Genomic DNA, 16,658 nt, shown 5'->3' with positions numbered 1-16,658 from the left:
TTGAGAGTAGAGGTTTTTGATATAGGTGTTGATGATCTTCTGTATTTCTATTGGGTCTGTAGTGATTTCTCCTTTTTCATTCCTTATTGCAAGAATTTGAGCTTTTTCTTCCCTTTTTAAAAAAGGTTGGCTAGGGGCTTATCAATTTTATTCTTTTAAAGAACCAACTCTTTGATTCGTTGATTCTTTGTATTGTTTTCTTAGTCTCTATTGCATTGATTTCTGCTCTGATTTTTATCATTTCCTCTCTTCTTTTGGCTTTGGGCTTGACTTGCTCTTCTTTTTCTAGCTGTTTGAGGTGTAGCATCAAGTTATTTATTTGTATTTGTTCTGTTTTCCTGATGTGGGAACTCAGTGCAATAAATTTCCCTCTGAGGACAGCTTTCATTGCATCCCACAGATTCCGATAAGCTGTATTTGTGTTTTCATTTGTTTTTAGGTATTGTTTAATTTCCTCTGTGACCCACTGATTATTCAAGAATGTGTTATTCAGTTTCCATATGTTTATGGGGTTTTTGCAGTATCTTTTATCATTAATTACTAATTTCATAGCACTGTGATCTGATAACATGCAGGGGATGATTTCAACTCTTTTGCATTTCTTTAAATATGTTCTATAAGTTAATATACGGTCTATTTTAGAGAATGACCCATGCACTGCTAAGAAAAATGTGTATTCTCTTGTTATTGGGTGGAATACTCTGTATATGTCTATCAAATCCATTTGTTCACAGGTGTGATTCAGTTCTTTTACCTCTTTGCTGATTTTCTGTCCTATTGATCTGTCCATTGGTGTCAACGCTGTGTTAAAATCTCCAGTTAGAATTGTATTACTGCTAATTTGGTTTTTCATTTCTGATATTACTTGTTTTATATTACTGGGTGCTTTGGAATTTGGTGCATATATATTTAAGATAGTTATCTCTTCCTCTTGAAGTTTTCCCGTAACCAGTATGTAGTGACCTGCTTTGTCTCTTCTGATAATTATTGGTTTGAAGTTCACATTGTCTGCAAACAGAATAGCTACCCCCGCTTTTTTTTGGGGGGGGGTTCCTGTTGCATGAAGTATTGTTTTCCATCCTTTGACTTTCAGTCTGTGAGTATCCTTTTGTTTTAGATGGGTTTCTTGCAGACAGCACATGGTTGGATTTTGTTTCTTGATCCATTCTGCCAGTCTATTTCTTTTAATTAGTGCATTGAGACCATTTATGTTAATGGTTATGTGTTATATATTGGTTTATTAGTGACATGTTATATTTCTCCTGTTGCATCTTTATCTCTCTGTTCTATTTAATTTTCTGCTTTGTTAAGTGGTTTTTTCTTAAGTGTATCTAGACTGTCTTTCAGTATTCTTTGGAGGATTGGCTTGGTGATCATGAATTTCTTCAGCTGTTCTTTGTCATGGAAGTGTCTTATATCTCCATCAATTTTGAAGGACAGTTTTGCAGGGTACATCAGTCTAGGTTGGAAATCATTTTCCTTTAGGGTCTGAAATACTTCACTCCATGCTTTCTTACCTTTATTGTTTGTGTTGAGAAGTCTGCTGTGATTCTGATAGGTTTTCCTTTATGGGTGATCTGTCTTTTATCTCTGACAGCTTTTAATATTCTATTCTTTTGTTCAATTTCTGGAATGGTGATTATTATATGTCTGGGTGTAGTTTTATTTTGGTTATTTTGGAGTTCTGTATGCCTCATTGATCCTGATATCAGTTTCCAATTTCATGTTTGGGAAGTTTTCAACAATTACTTCTCTAAATATCCTCTTGACATCCTTTGTATTGTCTCCTTGTTTTTCCTTTATCCCTATCAACCTGATGTTTTTTTTTTCCTCATCTTGCAGGTGTTGTATTGTTATTTCTTGATTTCTTGTTATTTTTAAAAGATCTTTCCTTTCCTGTTCACTGGCTGTAACCTTGTCTTCGAGGTCCGAAATTCTATCTTCGCATTCATTGAGGCGGTTTTTACAACTTTCAATGTTGCTTTTGATTTCCTGTATATCTCTTTGCATCTGTTGTATATATTCTGTTTGTTTCTTATATTGTTCATCCAGAGATTCTATCCTTTTGTTTAGTTTCTCCAATTTTTAAATGTGTCTTCTTTAGATATGTTCAGCATCTCCTTCATTTCTTTTATTATTTCTTCTTTTACCTGATATATTATTTCTAGTTTGAATTCCTTCAAAGCTTGCCGTAGCTGCTTCTTTACTTCTGTTACTATTGTTTCAGGTATTTCAGGTATATGGCATGTATTTTCTTCTATGTACATGGCTCCTAGAGTTTCTTGGGGGGATGGGTTGGGTGTTTGAGATTGTATTTTGGTCTTTCGTTTTGTCATTTTCCTATATTACTGTGTTTCAAGTGTTGTTTCAGAGTTTCCCCTGGTTGTGTTGTAAATTGACTCTTATGTCCTGGGCTCTTGGGACTCCTCTTGTAGTAGCTCCCTCCTTGGGCACCGGAGCCCCTGGATGAAAAGAGGCTTGCCAGGCTCCTCTCAGGTAGACCTAAAGCTTCCTCAATTTGCACAGTTTCAGGGCCGGACCGGAGTCTCCTCCGCTCAGCTGGATGCGCACCTTCTGGTCCCCAGTGGTGGTAGTTGGGCCCTGGGCAGGAGAGGTGTCCACAGGGCCGGCCTCTGCTTGGCTGGATGCGCACCTTCCAGTCCCCAGCGGTGGTAGTTGGGCCCTGGACGGGAGAGGCAGCAGTGGGGCTGGCCTCCACTCAGCTGGACCCAATTATTTGTTTTACCCCTATCCTTCTTAAGTTTCCCCAACACAGGGTAAAACCACTCTACCATGAAAAAATACATTTCAAACAAGCTTCCAAATTATGATGAGTTTTGAAATATAACTGTAGATTTTGCTTATGTGGCTTAAGGCACAAAATTAATAGTTATGACAATTTGTTAATTTCTAAGTTCTCCTTGATGTTGTTAATATTGTTTATAATATTTAAGCAAGTATATTATATTCGTTGCAACCTATTGTTCTCATTCTGTAACAATACTGGAAAGTTCTGGGGTAATAATTTCCCAACATTCCAGCACCAAAGGACTGGGTACTGAGGTACAAACCATCATCTCACACTCTATTAAGTGGGAAGGTAGAATCTTGGGACAGACACAAGCCAAGAACCTTGTACACACAGAAGATACTCCTGAAGAACAGACATTTCCTATAGAGGACTTGATACTAGTGATACAGCTACTTACAAAAACCTACCGTAATCAACACAGAAAATATACAAAAGATATTTAAAATAAAAATGACAAGCTAAAGACCCAAAAAGTAACCTCACACATTCAGGTAATGCAGAACAAATTCAGGAAACAAGACAGATGAAAATGGAAGATACACTCCAGAAATTTCTCAAATAACAACTGAAGTAAAGAAACAAATATGAGGCCATAAAGGAAATCAGACAAAAAATCTCTCACATAAAAAAGAATTGATGACCATAAAGAATTAATTGCTTAGCAAATCTAAAGTAGACATAGACTAATAAAAATAGAAGATCACAGAAAAATTATGGAAAACATGATGGCCCCATATAGGAAAGAAATAGAGTGCAGGAAACAGAGTCAAACAGATATCCATGAAACTAAAAGTTCCTTTGAAAGCTTGCAAAACCACAGAATGAAACTGAAGCTAGGGTTTCAGACTTTGCAGACAAGGCAGTAGCTAGCAATCATGAAAAGAATGATCTCTCTCTCAAAAAAAAAAATAACAACAGGTCATGAAAAAACAATTCAACAGCCACAAGGTCATGCAAAGAAAAACAATAGACTACTGACTAGTGCCCTTGATAAAGTAGGAGCCAACACAAATGCCATTAAAAACTCCATTTACAGAGGTAATAGAAAAATTCCTAAGCATGATAAAAGAATCTCACAAACAAGGGAAGCATATAGAACTGTAATTAGCCATGACCAATAAAAATCTACACACAAGTATGTAATAATCAAGAACCTTGGAATTTAGTACTAAAACAGTATTAAAAGTTGCTAGAGAAAAGAAGCATAAAGCTTATCATGGCAGACTTCTCAATACAAACTCTCAAGTTAAGAAGAGCTTGGAGTGAATTATTTCAAGTCTTGAAATAAAACAATTTCCAACCCAGATTGCTGTATCTTGCAAAACTATTTTCAAAACTAATGAACTAATAAGATACTTCTGTGACAAACAACAAATGAAGAAATTGCTGATCCCTGAACCATCCCTATAAAGGATACTAAAAGATACTCTACGACAGAGAAAAATGGCCACAATTGCAAAAGCAATAGAAAGGAATCACTAGGCGGGGCAAGCAACTAATGAGATAAAATCAGGAAACCAATAGCAGGAAAATAATACAACCAAGACAAGTAAATTGTCTCAACTAACCAAACAAAAGAAACAGACTGGCAGAATGGATCAAGAATGGAGACCTAGCCAAGGATTTACCTCAGGAGCACAAATGCTTGCCTAGCAAGTACAAGATGTGAGTTTGATTACCAGTTCAAAACAAACAAACAAACAAAAAAGAAAAGAAAAGAAATAAAAAGGAAAGGAAACAAGACCCAATAATATGTGATATGTAAAAAACACATTTAACTCAAAAGACATTCATAGACTGAAAGCTAAAGGATGAAAAAAATATTCCATGCAACAGGAACAAAGAAAAAAGCAAGGGTAGTTATTCTGTTTGCATTCAATGTGAACTTCAAACCAAGAATGATGAAAAGAGAAAAAGAAATTCACTATACACTTGTTAGGAAAAATTCAAGAGGAACTGATAAGAATCATAAATAAGTATGTACCAAATATGGGCGCACTTAACAATATGAAAGAAAACTATTACTAGGCATGAAAAATTACATAAGCAATAGCACAATTGTAAAGAAGAAAACTAATACTGCACTGGCCCAAATAGGATACATCAACCAGACAAAAGATATCAGCAAACAAATGTCAGAACTGAACCAAATATGTGAACAAATGAACTTACTACATGTTTACAGTGTTCCATCCAGCAACATATGAACACATTATTCTCCAAAATCGATAATATTCTATCTCACAGAACATGTTTAAGGAAATGCAAAGGAACTGAAATTATCCCATGCATACTACATGACCATAGTGCAATGAAATTGGAAATCAATGGCATAAAAACTTGAAAATTAAATAACTCCCTACTGAACAGCTGATGAGTCATAAATTAAAGAAGAGGTGGAACAATATTTACAATTAAACAAAAACACAAGTAAAACACACTGCAATCTGAGGGATGCAATGAAGGTAGTTCTATCAGGGAAATTTATACTGGTAAAGTCACATATTAGGGCAACAAAATGAGCACAAATTAAAAAAAAAATTACTGTTGCACCTGACACTTCTAGGAAAAGAACATATCAAATCTGAGGTCCACACAAGAGAAGAAATTATAAACTGCATAAATTAATGAAATTGAGATTAAGGAAATAATACAAAGAATCAATGAATCAAAGAGTTGGTTCTTTCAAAGATTAAATAAACTTGGTTAATCCTTAGACAATCTAATCAAAAAAAAGGGAAGAAAAAGCTCAAATTCATGCAATGAAAAATGAAAAGGAAGGAATCATTATGGGTCATATGGAGACTCAGAAGATCATCAATACCTACTTTGAGAAACTTTAATAGGATGGAAAACAGAAAAACACACAAATGCTTGGCTATTCATAAATTACCAAAGTTGAATCAAGAACATAAAACAATTTTGAATAACCCAATATCAGTTAATGAAAATGAAAATGTAATTAAAAACTTACCAACAAAGAAAAGCTCAAGAGCTGCTGAATTCGTGGCTGAATTCTACAAGAAATGTAGACAAGATCTAGTACCAATTCCCCCAAACTCTTTAATGAAATTGAAATGGAGGCAATACACCCTAATTCACTACTGGAGGCAAGTATTATTCTGATAACAAGAGTAGAAAAAGACTCAACTGAAAGAGAGAACAAGCCAATCTTCCTAATCGACACAGATGCAAAAATTCTCAATAAGATACTGGCAAAGAGAGTGCAGCAAATCATTAAGATAATACACCATGACCTAGCAGAGTTCATCCCAGCACCGCAGGGATGGTTCAGCATATGCAAATCAATTAATATAATAATACATCATATCAACAAAGCCAAAGACAAAAATCTCATGATCATCCCAATAGATGTAGAAAAAGCTTTTGCCAAATTCCAACACCCTTTCATGATAAAAACTGCAAAAAATCGGAACAGATGGTTTTTATCTGATAAAAACCATCTATGACAAAGCTACAACCAACATTATACTAAATGGAAAAAAAATGAAAGCTTTCACTCTAAAATCAGAAACTAGATAAGGATGGCCACTGTCACCTCTCCTATTTATTATATTTCTGAAACATTAGCCAGAGTAATTAGAAAAGAGAGAAATAAAAGGAATCAGGGAAGGAAAGGATGAAATTATCATTATTCAAAAATGACAACATACTCTAGAGGAGACCCTAAAAACACCACTAAAAGACATACAAATTTAATAAAAAGATTCAGTTATGCCTCTGGATACAAAATTAATATTCAAAAATCAATAGCATTTTTGTACACAAACAATAAATTCAGTAAGAGGGAATGTAGGGAAACCACAAACTTCACAATAAAAAATGAAATATTTAGGAATTAATATAACAAAGGAAGTAAAAGATCTGCACACTGAAAATTATAGTTTTTTTTTAAAAAAGAGATCAAAGAAGATACTAGATAATGGAAAGATATCTTTTCCTCATGAATAGCAAGTACCAACATACAAAAAATGGAGATAATCCTAGAATTGTTATACATATTTAATGCAATCCCAATCAAAGTAACATCAGCATACCTCACAGAACTAGAGAAAACATTCTTAAAAATCATTTGGAAACAGAAGAGATCTGGAGTAGCACAAGCAATTTTGACCAACAAGGCAAGGCAGGGAACATCACAATCATACAAAGCTATTATGATAAAATAAGAATGTTCCTGGTAAAAATAGATGACGATGAGTGGAATGAATTTGAAGTTTCACAAACAACTGGAAACACACTGAAACACACTCAGCTATCTTATCTTTGGCAAAGAGGCCAGCATGTTCACTTGAAGACAGCCCCTTTAATAAAGGGTGCTGCAAATACTGCTTTTCTGTGTGCAAAGACTCATTTCTTATCACCATGCCATAAAGTCAAAATAGATCAAAGATATAAATATTAAGACAGAAGCACTCACTCTATTACAAGAGAAAGCAGTTAGAAGACATAGGTGTTGGCCGAGATTTCATGAACAAAAACCAGACTCAATGGGAAACCAACAAAGAATCAACAACTGGGATGTCATCTTACTGAAAAGTTTTTGTACATCAAAAGAAATCACCAACAGTGTAAAAAGACTGTACACATAGTAAAAGAAAATTTTAACCAATTGTCCCTCAGACAAAAGCCTTATATCTAGAACATATAAAAAATTGAAAAAAATCAAACACCTCAGACCCAAAAGCACAATCCAAAAACTGGTTATCTGAATTCAATACACACTTCTCAGATGAAAAATAAAAATTATAAATAAATACATGAAAAAATGTTCAACATCATTGATCATTTGAGAGATACAAATTACACCACTGTGATTCCAGCAGCAGAAAGAATGGCTGTCATCAAGAAATTAACCAATAACAAATGCTGGATCAGCTGTGGGAAAAAAGGAATTCTTTCCCACTTTTGGTGGGTGCACAGACTGGAGCTGTGAACCCTATAGAAATCAGTATACAAATTCTTCAAAAAGGTAATATTAGAGGTCCAATTCAACCTAGTTTTTTCCCTTTCAGGTACACTCCCAGTAGAAAACAAAATGTCATATGACAGTGAGATATATGTACCTATGTTTATAACAGCATAAGTTGTAAGAGGTAAATCTTCAAAAAAGCCAAATGCCCATTAACCAAGGAATAGGGAAAAAAATATGTTATTTTTATACACCAGAGTACTACTCAGCCACAAAAAAGGATAAACAAGATTTTATAGGTAAATGGATGCAATTTGAGACCATATTCCTAAGTGAAATAAATTAGACTCACATGTTTATAAATGTATTGCCTCTTTGGTGTGAGAAACTGAAAGACTGAAGTGTCAAAAATGTACAATACATATTTTGAAGTGGGAAGAAATTGCTCAAAAGGAAAAAAGAACTAGGATGGAGGTAACTGGAAAGGAAGGAAAGGGAAATGAAAAAACTGCAAGTTAGTTTTACTATTAGTATATCTTAGTTTACTGAAAATAAAAGTTTTTGCTAATACTAATTGGAGAATTTTTTTTACATTTTTCTAGTTTAATTACTCTCAAGGAACAAAAGATCCAAGTTCTCAAAAACTTATGTGAATTACTTTAAATGATAACAAGCAAGCATGCTGAATTATATTCGGACTATTTTAGTGTCCTGCACATGTACATAAATAAATAATACTGTTTTTCTGCTACCATAAAATATAGTACCACAATTTACACTTCTATGTAATTCAAATAAATGAGCATAGACAAATAAGGAAACATAATATTTATATTACTGTTCACCAACAATTCTTATATATTCCTGGAAAGTAAAGAAAACTACTACAAAACTATCTTACTTTTTAAAATTTTTTGTTTTGTTTTTTGAGACAAGTTCTTGGTATATAATTCAGGACTTGAATTCACTGTGTAGTGCAGGCTGTCCTCAAACTCACAGCTATCTTTCTGCTTCAGATTCCCAGTGGCTGAGAATACAGGTATGCACCAGCACACCCAGGACCATATGCCTTTTAGCAGTTAATTATAGTAAAACAAATAGTATCATCTCCATATCTGTCACAGGCCACCAATTCTACCACCCTCAAATCAGCTATGAACCTTCATCCCATTCAGTTAAAGATTTAGAAAACAGGCTAAGTTTAAACAAAGATTGATTTTATAATCTATTTTTTTTTTACTTTCCTAAAACTTTTTCCCTTAACTGAATTTACTTGTGTTTTGGGGGAATTTTACTATATCTTATGTTGTTTCAATTGGTTTAAATGCAAGATGTATGTAAACGACTCAGAAATGAGAGGCACTTTTTGGAAATACAATGATTCTTGTCACAAGACTAGCAGGACTCTATGATTTTGACTTGATGCACTAAATGATTTCATGATTTGTCCTTCCCATACCATCTACTACAAAATGTGTTCTTATTTGCAGCTTTTGGTTCTATAAGATGTGTTATCAAGGATCATAAAATCGTGCTTAGTTGTGTAATGACTTAACTTTAAAAAAATTAAAACTACTAGGAGCTCTGATTCAGTCTAGTATTAACTGCTTAAAATACATGACCAACTTGAGGTAAAAAGTAAACAAGGAAAGTCACTTTTTTGAGATTTTAAAATGGTCAGAATATTCATTATTACTGTTCCTCAGATTAAACAACTAGCTTCAATTAAGAGACTTAGGAACAAGTGCATAAGGCATTATCTCTAAGTTTCTTAATTATAATGATGTCCAGCTTGAAAACATGTAAGGCAAGAAAAAGAAAGCATCACACTTACCCTCTCCAGGTCTCTAAGAGAAGCCACACATGAATCTCAACAAGAATACCACAGTAATTTATTAAGGAGATCAACAACAGTCATGAAAATACAATATCCCAAAGTAGTCAATGAAAGGTTTTAAAAATACAGATATCCACAGAGAGGTCACAGCACAGCTACAGAAACAAGTGGATATTATTTAACTAAGTGAAGGAAGACACCTGTAGGAAGCCAGTATGTCACAGAGAAGATGAAGATACTCATAGAACATATGGCTACTTCATCCATGTTCCACTCCCTTCCACCTGGAAATGTGTCCTTTCCTGTGCTTGCCCACCACAAGTGTCTTAGTTACTTTATGCTCATCGCTGAGACAAAATACCTGATGCCCAAGTTGGGAAAGGAAAGGTTTATTTCTTACAGTTTTTGGAGGTTTCAGTCCACACTCAGTTGGGTCCAAGACAGGCAGGCATGGCTGGACCGCCTTTCATGGCGGCTGCAAACAGCAAACAGCAACTGGCAAAAGCAAGAGACACCTTCTTCCTGCCATTGCATCACATCCAGGCTCCACCCCTATGTGGGTGTATCACTAACATCATCTATCCAAGCACTAAACAATGAACTAATCACAAATACACAATGCAAACTCATGAGGCCTGGGGGACACAGATATAAACCATGACATTCCACCCCTGGCCCCCAGGACTCATGTACATCCTTTATACAAAAGACATTTAGTCCACCTCCAAGAGTTGCCAAAGTCCTAAGTTTCAGCACTGCTGAACAGTCCAAATGCCAAGTCTCCTTCAAGATCTATGGCAAACTCTTAACTGTAACCCCTGTACAAATGAAACAAGGTTAAACATTTCTGAAATGCAAAGGCATAAGATAAACATTACCATTCCAAAAGTTACAAACAGGGGAATAGAAAGCATTGGGAACAAAGCAAGTCCAACATCCAGCAGGGCAAACATGAAGTCCTAGAGTTTCACACTCAGCATCTGAAGCAATCTGGTTGCAAGCTCCAAAAGGCTTGGGTGATTCCACCCCCAGGGCACTTCTAGCAATTTCAACTCCCGCAGCATTTCTCTTAAGTCTTCTCTGCTCGCTTTTTGCAGCTTCCCTTGGAACATCCACATTCTTGGGTTTTCCAAACTTCTGGGGTCTCAGCTGCACCCTTACATCTTCACAAATTGCCCTCTCAGGGCCCCACTGCTTGGCTTGCCAGGCCCTTTGCAATCAAGGTGGAAGCCATTTTACCCTCAGAATTCATGCATTTTCCTTGCACCTAAAATCAGCACCTTGTGGATGCCACCAGGGTTTGCTGCTAGCTGAAGCAATAGCCAGGGTTTTCTCTCTCTTGGCTGTAGGGGTCAATTGCCTGGATTGCAGGGCTCTGTTTACCTGATTATGAGAAAAAGCTTCTCTATGTTGCTGCCATTCTGGAACCTCTTGTGGCCGCTGTCGCCGTTCTGGAACATGGCGCTTTGCAGCTTTTCCCTCTGAGCAAATTTTTTCACCTTTGCTGTGAGGCTGCACAGGGTGGGGACCCGATTCCTGGGATGCCCCAGGGCCATCTTTTTATCTCTCTGTTTCTCCTCAGGAATCAAAATCTCAACTCTGTCTTTACAATCCACAGCCTTCCTGGAATTTTCCTTCTGGCCAAACTCACAGCATTGTAAATTATCTTCCTGGGCTCTTTGTTCTCCATTCGAAACATAAAGCTGGCTGAAAGCCCCAACAATAGCAATGCCACAGCCTCAATGTTTGATTGCTTTTTAATTTCTTTTTCAAGAATAATCAGTCCATTGCCCTTTGTTTCAGTCTCAAGCAAAGTCTCTGGGCAGGAGCAAAATGCAGACAAACTTTCTGCCAAGCCATAGCACACATCATGTGGAATCCAACGACCAATGCAGTCCTTCCCAGCAGAAACCTCCCAAGCCTGATCTTTACCATCAGGCTTTTTATCAGCCTTCTGGTCTCCTGAGCTCTGACCAGAATCTCCTCTACAGAACAGCCTAAGCGTCTCCAGCTCTATGCATCCAGGCGACATGTCTGACCCTTTCCAAACTCTGCCCACAAGCCATTTCCAAAGCCTCTCGAAAAACATGGCCAGGTATAATCAGAGCATACGACCCCACTCTTGGTACCAAATTGTCTTAGTTACTTTATGCTCATCGCTGAGACAAAATAACTGATGCCCAAATTGGGAAAGGAAAAGTTTATTTCTTACAGTTTTTGGAGGTTTCAGTCCATGCTCAGTTGGCTCCCAGGCAGGCGAGCATGGCTGAACCGCCTTTCATGGTGGCTGCAAACAGCAAACAGCAACCAGCAAAGAGCAAGACACACCTTCTTCCTGCCATTGGATCACATCCTGGCTCCACCCCTATGTGGGTGTATCACTAACACCATCAATCCAAGCACTAGACAATGAACCAATCACAAATACACAATGCAAATTCATGAGGCCTGGGGGACACAGACATAAACCATGACAACAAGGTAATAAAATCTTTCTCTTTCAAATCAAAATAGATCAGTATTTCTGACCAAGAGGATGACAGAATCTAAGTCTCAAGGCAGTAACTATCCAAATATTACATTGGACTAGTTTCCATTTGTTTTTAATTTATTACGAGAACTTCATTCACTACTTCTAAAAGGTGTTTTCTTATGGCTCCTCTTCAGAGAATTTCTACATCCCAGAAATTTTAAGGTGTCATATATTTCAGTCTTGCCTTTCCAAACAATAATATCTATATTGCAAATTAGTTTAATTTCAGTTTATAGAACTCACAGTGGACTCTAAAATCACCTCTAAATTTACAGTACCCTTTAGGGTTTTGCTCAAGGGAATGTAACCTGGTGCCGCCTGGCATGTCTGTGGATTGTGGTTTGGTCAGTTTACTTAATAGGATGGATGTGTGTCTTCGCAGTACAAATCTTTCTTTAGTACAGGACCTGACTTTGAAGCCCCCCTTCAGGTGATATAGTGGCTTAGGCAAAGCACTAGTAACTAATTTACTTCTAGGACTTTTCAAAGACCCTAGAGCCTTCTGGGCAACTGGAGGTCTTGCCTTTGACCCCTTTGCATTTTTGCAATGCACAGTCTGGATCTGCTGCCGCTCGAGCTAGATGAGCCTGTCCACGTACTTCTTAAGGAGTCCCTCAGCTTGGGGCACTGCCTCCAACTTGCACTCTGTGTTCAGAAGCACGACCACTTGTTGGAGGTCCCAGGAGCTAAAAGGGGGAGATGGAAAATCAGAATAACAGGGCTTTGCATGGCCCTGATTTGGTGGAGATAGGAGTAAACTCGATCAATTTCTTCTGCCCTAAGATTTAGATGTGGAAGTGTGAGGAGTGAAGCAGGAATGGGAATCCTTTCCAAATCTGACAGATCACTTGCGGCATCCTCATCATCATCTTCTTTAATAATTTTTCATTAACTGAATGTCAAGAGCTGGTGCATTCACTTTCAGTTTGCCTTCAGGAAAAAAGCTTTCTTTGGTGTTATCCAAAGCTGGTTGAGACTCCTAAGAGGCTGCTTCTCATCTGGGGAGACAGGTGAGGTACTTGGGATTACTGTGTCTTTTTCCTGATGAATCTTTTGAATGTTGCACTTTATTTCAAGATGGACGAGAATTCATATTGCTGCTTTTCTGATAAGATGCATTCACCCTACTCCTTTTCTTGAAAAAGAATCACATGGTTGATCATCATCGAGATTTTTACAAATTGTCTTCTCTGTAATGTTCAAAGTGTTCTTGCTCAATCTGTCGGAACGTGACAGAAAGAACAGTGTCTTCTTTACTTCTCTCATTCTTGGAAAGTACTCAGCACCACCAGAGGTATGGGGAGGCCACACAGCCTGTAAGCTCCAGGCTTGCACTGGGCTGACTGCCGAGCACTGCAGTGGGGCTCCGGGGCTGTGGCACCAATTGGAGAATTTTTTATGCCCATATATAGTATTGTGAGTAATTACTTTAAAGATAATAATACACGATATATTAAATATTGTTATTCGCCTATTATTTTGTTGTGAAATTTTGTTTTCCTTGTTTCCATGAGATACAAAAGTACTAGAAGATAATGATTTCTGCAAAGATCAACTACTCAAAGCCACCTTAAATGTAAGAAGAGAATAAGAAATGTAGGTCCAATAGCTGGTAAGTAATATGAAGGAAACTAAGAGTATTTGGAGTAAGTGGAAAATCATAAGACAGCAAAAATGTGATGAAAAACCTGTTCACAGAAACAGTTGCAAAAATTTTCCATAATAGGGAAAGCAATAAATTTACAGATAGATTAGGTATATAGAATCTCAAATAGGCAAGATCAAAAAATAAATTCTAAACACCACACTATACTCAAAGCAGAAAAAGACTCACCCCAAAAAAGTTGCCTATAGACTAGTCTCTTTGATAGGCATAGATACAAAAATCCTCAGTAAGATAATATCAAATAAATGTATGAAGTCATCAAAAATTATACATTATGGTTTTATTTTTTTGTGCCAAGAATCGAATTCAGGACCTTGAGATTGCCAAGCAGGTGCTATGCTACTGAGCTATATCTCTGGGTCCAAAATTATATATTATACACAAGTAGGCTTCATCCTAGGGATGCCGGGATGGGTCAGTATACATAAATCAATAAATGTAATACATTATATAAAAAGAAGAAGCACAAAAATCACAGGAACATCTCAATAGATGAAGAGAAAGAATTTGAAAAAAATTCAACATCCATTTGTTATAGAAACCTTGAATAAACTAGGTATAGAAAGTCTTCATCTCTATCTGATAAAAGTCATCTATGGCAAGTCAATAGCTAGCATCATATGAAATGGAGAAATGTTGAAAGCTTTCCCTCTAAAATAAAAACAAGACATGGGTGTCCACTATTGCCACTGCTGTTTAACACAATACTCAACACATTAACCAGATCATTCAGACAAGAGAAAAAAAATAAAAGAGATGTAGGAAGTAAAAACCTTGCATTATTATTATTTGCAGATGACATGATCCCAAATACTTCACCAAAAGACTTCTAGAAATAATAACCAAACTCAATATTATAGCAGAACACAAAATCAACACATACAAAAAAATCAAAGTGTTCTTGTAATAATAAAATTAATGAGAGAAAAAGAAAAAGCAATACCTTTTACAGAAGTAATACCTTTTGCAGTAGCATCAAGTAAAATGAAATACACAGGAATTTACCTAAGAGAGGAAGTGAAAGAATATATAATGTGAAATCCAGGACTCTGAAAATAGCAATCAAAGAATACATCAGTAAGCAGAAAAATAACCCTGTTCCTGAAGAGACAGTACCAATATAGTCAAAATGGCTGTATTTCTAAAACTATTACACAGATTTAATACAGTTGCAATCAAAATACCAATATAATTCCTCATAAAACTGAAACAAGCAGTCCTAAAATTTATATGGAACCTAAAGAGAACTAGCAACTAGCTCAAGGCAGGAGATAGCACAATTCTGGACTTCAAGTTATATTACAAAGCTACTGTGATTTAAAAAAAAGAAGCATGCTACTGATTTATAAAAAAAAAAAAAAAAAAAAAAAAACAGACTTGTCAATCAGCAGACAGAATAGAGGATGCAAAGACCGCTCCAGGAGCACTTGGCTACATTAATTTTGACAAAGGGGCCAAATACTTTTGCTGGAGGAAAGATAGCCTCTTAAACAAATGGTGCTGCAAAAACTAGGTTTCCACAGGCTGAAGACTGAACTTAGACCTGTAACCCTCACCACACACTAAACTAAAATAAAAATGAAGCAAAGAACTAAATATTAAAGCAAAAATAATCTGCAGGATGATAAAATAAGTAAAACTCTTGACAACATAGGCACAGGTGATGACTTTGTGAACAGAAGAACTTTCATTGCACAAGAAATAATAACAACAATCAACAAATGACAGGGTCTATATTGCCACCCTGCTTTGTGACATTACAAACCCACCATCCCATGGAGAAGTTGTCACTCCTGGCAGCTAAGGTTTCATCCTTATGCAGACAGAGGCTGATTGTGGAAGGACTGCTACTGTATAACCATACCAACTACCAGAATATGATAATCTGAAGGAAGACAGATAATGGAAATATGAAGGTTGCTGGAGAGATTAAGAGAAAAGTGCAGTATCAGGACCACCATGACTGGACTCTAAAAGTATCTCATTGTGGATGTATAGATAGGCAGATGCACTTCCCTCAGTATAAATGGGCATTCATGAGCCTGAGGACATGGGATCCCATGGATAAGTGTTAAAAAGGATGACAAATATGTACACCCTTTATTAAATACCCTATTGTTCAAGTTGGCCTATACGCAACAGAACACTTGAAGACAGACTAAGTTGTCTTCTAAAGTCTCTCAGACTTCCAAGTTGAACACTGAAAAGGCTGATTCTACCACTTTCAGGTCAGAATTTCTGCATTTCTTTTTTCCTAACTTTTTCCCCAGTTGTGGAGATTGCTTTATGATTAGTACAGATTGGACAAATTTAAACAAAATTGACAGATGACAAGGTGACATCTCTACCATCTTTCTCATCTAAAAAAAAAGACAGAAAAAGAAAAATATCACAAGCTATCAGAAAAGAAAATTAAAGTAAATAAACCTGTCACCAAACAGCTGCCACAAGACCATTCAGCAAATTCAGAAAAGAAGCTGGAGATTTCAGAAACAATGTTTGGCATCCGTTTTCCTGCCTTTCTCTTCCCTTCATACCTTTCCATTTTTCTGAGTTTCTGTTCTTGCAAGAAGGAAAAAAATTGTGCTCACTTTGATTCTACTGGGAGCATTCAAATTATAGGCTTGCTCCCCCAATAATGCAAAGTGATACGTACAGTGCTGACTAACTTGATAGTTGCAGGTCTGTGCTTCCTGACAATGCCCATGGATTCAGGTGGAGCCATACCACCTTGAGCTCACCTAACAAGAAGGTAGGAAAATTTGAACACAGATCTGAACACTCCTTCATGGAGGCATCAAATAACTCATTCACTTCTGCTTCTCAGCAGCCTTGTCAGACTTTCACTAAGGGGTCTGTGCCAGTTCACCAACCACT

The 16,658-nt window shown here is 36.5% G+C and overlaps 1 protein-coding gene and 1 pseudogene across 3 annotated transcripts in view; both read right to left on the bottom strand.

Annotated features, from left to right (window-relative positions):
- The window catches only part of LOC111757739 (negative regulator of P-body association-like), an 89,354-nt gene that overhangs the window by 53,809 nt on the left and 18,887 nt on the right, over window positions 1-16,658 (bottom strand). The window lies entirely within an intron of this gene.
- Window positions 11,246-13,208, bottom strand: LOC106028390 (protein FAM217B-like; annotated as a pseudogene).

This window comes from Cavia porcellus, unplaced genomic scaffold, assembly GCF_034190915.1.
Source record: "Cavia porcellus strain 051 isolate PalLab524CR breed Dunkin Hartley unplaced genomic scaffold, mCavPor4.1 scaffold_3, whole genome shotgun sequence".
Classification (NCBI taxonomy): Eukaryota; Metazoa; Chordata; class Mammalia; order Rodentia; family Caviidae; genus Cavia; species Cavia porcellus.
This window is presented reverse-complemented; position numbering and strand designations above follow the sequence as displayed.